Source organism: Chinchilla lanigera, unplaced genomic scaffold (genome assembly GCF_000276665.1).
Source record: "Chinchilla lanigera isolate Chin_1 unplaced genomic scaffold, ChiLan1.0 scaffold00059, whole genome shotgun sequence".
NCBI classification, from domain to species: domain Eukaryota; kingdom Metazoa; phylum Chordata; class Mammalia; order Rodentia; family Chinchillidae; genus Chinchilla; species Chinchilla lanigera.
In genome coordinates this window covers 13,333,749-13,337,713 of record NW_004955460.1, presented here as the reverse complement: position 1 = coordinate 13,337,713, position 3,965 = coordinate 13,333,749, and the positions used below count along the sequence as shown (strand labels likewise).

The window sequence follows — 3,965 nt, the reverse complement described above, 5'->3', positions numbered from 1 at the left end:
TCAAAAATCTGTTTAAAAAGCTGATGTGGCCCAGGTGTGGTGGCTAGAGCCTGTAATCCCAGCACTTGGGAGGCTGAGGCAGAAGAATCACCATGAGTTTCAGGCCAGCCTGGGCTACATTAGCAAGTTCAAGGTCAACCTGCACTACATAGTGAGACCCTGTTTAAAAAAAAGAAAAAAAAAATAGGTATGATGGTACATTCCTGTAATCCCAGTACTCTGGCAGGCTGAGGCAGGAGGGTTGTAAATTAAAGCCCAGCTAGGGAATTCAGCGACTTAGTAGGACCCTGTCTGAAAATAAAAAGAGTTTGGTGTGTCGTTCAGTGTAAAGATCCTGGGTTCAATCCCCAGTACTGCAAAATAAATAGGACGGACTGGGGTATAACTCAATGGTGGAGCAATTGGTCATCATGCACAAGGCCCTGGGTTTGATCCCCAACACTGCAAAATAATCATAATGATAATGAAAAATAAAAACAAAAAAGTCTACATTTTATTTTTTTTTTTTTTTGAACCCAGGTATCTTTTTGCTTTAAATCACCAGGTATTGGACGCAAGAGTTATGTTTTTTTTTAAAAAATTCGGTCTGAGACAGGGTTTCACAATGCAGTTCAGGCTGGCCTTGAACTCACTTTGTAGCCCTGGCTGACCTCAAACTTGCAGCAATCCTCCTGCCTCAGCCTTCTGAATGCTGAGATTACAGGGGTGCACCACCACGCCCAGCCAAGAGTTATGACCTTGCAAGGTTTTCCACTTTATACCCACTGTGGTTAACAGACTACACTGACGTGGATTAAGTCCAGCATTTTTACATTTATTTTTTGCTTAAGAATTTGAATAAAGCAAAATAGCTAGACTACATCAGGGCTTCCCAAAGATGCAATTTCCCTATGTGAACATGTTGCGCCCTCTTGTGGCAAATATGAGCTGCTCGTGTACGGTCGCAGAAGGCTGCTTTCCAACCCCAAATTAAGCACAGACATTACCTCAATGCACACCGTCCCACAATAGCATCCTATCCACTGGGGCCTGCTTCTGGATTCCCCTTCATAGGGAAGTAAGAACGTTCCATTGAAAGAAAACTTTCCTAGGTTAATAAAAGTCACTCCATAAAGTGACTATTAGGCATTCTCAAACACCTAACTTCATCTGCCAATTTAAAACACAGCATGGGGCCAGGGATATAGCTCAGCAGCGCAGCACCTGCCTGACAAACACAAGGTCCTGAGTTCAATTCCTGATACAAAAATAAATTAATTAATTAAAAAATAAAAATAAAACAACGTGCAACTGGGTGCCAAGGTGCATGCCTATAATCCCAGTACTCTGGGAGGCCTGAGGCAGGAGGATCTCAAGTTGGGGCCCAGCCTCGGCAAATTAGCTACTTAGTGAGACCCTGTAGCAAATTAGCTACTTAGTAAGACCCTTTTATTTTAAAAAATAAAAAAAGGCTGGAGATGTAGATCCATGAGAAGACCTCAGCTTCAATCTTCAGTACCAGACAACAAAACAGCAGCTGGGTATGGTGGCACACAACTGGAGTTCCAACACTGAGGAGGCTGAGGCAAGATCTCCAAGAATTTGTGGCCAGCCTAGGTTACATGTTGAGTTTAAGGCCAGCCAATTCTACATAGCAAGACCCTGTCTTAAACACACACACACACACACACACACACACACACACACAATGTATAAATGTCCCCATAGCTTCAAAAATAAGCATTACATTTTTTAAATCAATCCTATATTCATTTTTTTAAAGGGGTTTCTTTAGTCACACAAGTATCTGAATGTATCCATGCATTCAGACTACAGAAGAGGCTGTGTACTTTTCCCACTGAGAGAGGAAGGGAGCACCATGGGATTTAAATGCTGGGCAGTGCTTAGGCAGGGGCCGTAGTCTCCATGACTGTCATCTACAACAAACGTGGCAACTTCATGCGTTTTCTGGATTCTCCTTCTTCCTCCCAACGAATCAAAACCGAAGCCACCATCTATTATAAGACCAAGCAGAACAGCGCCAGAGTCACCTGTGGTGGTGATCAGCTCTGAAAGGTGAATCCCGACTTTCTACTTCTTTGGTTGAAAGACTCGCTCAGTCTTTGCTCCCAACAGGAGGCTGACAGAAAAACAGAGGTCAGTTTTGGTATGATATTCACCACATAAATGAAGCAAGTCTTTTTTAAAAGGGGGGAGGGCGACCTGGGCATGGGACCCGCACCTGTAATCCTAGCACTCTGGGAGGCTGAGGCAGGAGGACAGAGTTCAAGCCCAGCCTGGGCCACCTAACAACTTAGCAAGACCCTGACTCAAAATAAAATTACAAAGTGCTAGGGATGTAGCTGAGTGTGAAGGGTCTGGGTACACTCCCCAGTGTGACCAAAAAAGGAGCTGAGGTCTGAGTCTGACCTCCCAGAACCCTTAGAATCTGACAAATTCAAGGGATAAGGAGAAATATGAAAATATAGGCTGTATTCAATTCAAATCCACAGTATTTACTTGAGACCAAAGGGAGGTTTCTGGCTAAGAATCCTTCACATAGGAGAGAGAAGCTGGAATTCCAAATGGACCAACTTTTATGTGTGTGGCCTCCTACATACTGGGCAAGAGCTCTCCAACTGAGCTACATCCCCAGGCATTTTACTTTGAGACAGGGTCTTGCTAAGTTACTAAGTTGCCCAGACGGGGCTCAAACTTGGTGATCCTCCTGCCACAGCCTCCCAACTGAGGGTCACAGGTGTCCACTACCATGCCTGGTTATTATTTGTTTTATTTTTTTGAGACAAGGTCTTGCTATGTGGTTAAGGCTAAGCCGTCCTTAACTCACTGTAGCCCAGGATGGCCCCTAACTCATGGTAATCTTCTTGCCTCAGCCTCCCATGGTAGGATTACAAGCATGCACCCAGCTTATTTACTTTCTGATTGCTGAGTCAGAACTCTTAGTGGGCAGACGGGAGAAGGGAAAACAGTTTCACTCCCCTCAACAAACTGAAAGCATTAGAGAAAGAATTCCACTCTCCCAGTACTGTGGTGAGATCCAGAAAACTTTCGCAGTTATGCACCTAAATATTTTGGGGGGAATATTTAGAATTGAATCCAAGCCTTATGCCTACTCAGCACACACTTTATTGCTTAGCTACACCATAAAACAATTTCTTAAAATAACTGCAATCGACTCAAAAACAATCACAGCTAGGGAAACGGCACACACTGTAATTCCAGCACTCTGTGAGGCTGAGGCAGGAGGATCGTGGCCAAGTTCAAGCCCAGCCTTACCAAGTGTTAACCTGTCTTAAAAGGTGGGCTCAGATATACCTCAGTGCAAAAGCCCTGGGTTCAATTTCCAGTACTGAAAAAAAAAGTCTTCCTGTGCTCCAAGAAAGCAATACTATTTATTTCAGAAAAAGGCACTGTCTTTCTGGTGCAAGAAACTGAAAGGGTAAATAAGAACCAAAATGTGTAATAGATATTGGGAAATAGGAAGTAACTGTTCAAAGGGGGAATGAGGCGGAGGGGAAACACAAAATGAGGAAAAGGAGGATAAAATGGAAACAAGCTTTGTAAGTAAGAAGGGTTGGAGAGGAGATGAGAATGGGGAAGAAAAGAGGAACTAAGATACAGCACATACAGGTACAAGTTCCTTATGATGAATGTGGTTATTGTGTGTATCTAAACTGTACCAATAAACAATTTTTTAAAAAGGACAAGTTGATCTTATTGTTTACCTTTTCTAAGAAAGCACTCAGGAAATAATCTTTTCCAAGTTTTTCACTGTACAAATATGATACAGCTCTCAAAGAACAGTACAGATTTGAAGAGTAAGGGAAAACAGATGCCTCTTTAATTGATTTCATCTTTTGTTTTTTTTTTCCTCCAGTACTGGGGACTGAACCCAAGGACTTCACACTGAGCTACATACCCAGGCCTTTTATTTTTTTTTGAGCCAAGGTCTTGCTAAATTGAGG

At 42.9% G+C, this 3,965-nt stretch overlaps 1 protein-coding gene across 1 annotated transcript in view; it reads right to left on the bottom strand.

Annotated features, from left to right (window-relative positions):
• Positions 1-1,727: 1,727 nt before the first annotated feature.
• Fam220a (family with sequence similarity 220, member A) overlaps positions 1,728-3,965 on the bottom strand; it is a 6,570-nt gene continuing 4,332 nt past the window's right edge. The window contains exon 2 of the mRNA XM_013521170.1: positions 1,728-2,119. The gene's annotated coding sequence lies outside the window, so the exon portion shown is untranslated. The remainder of the gene's footprint in view (positions 2,120-3,965) is intronic.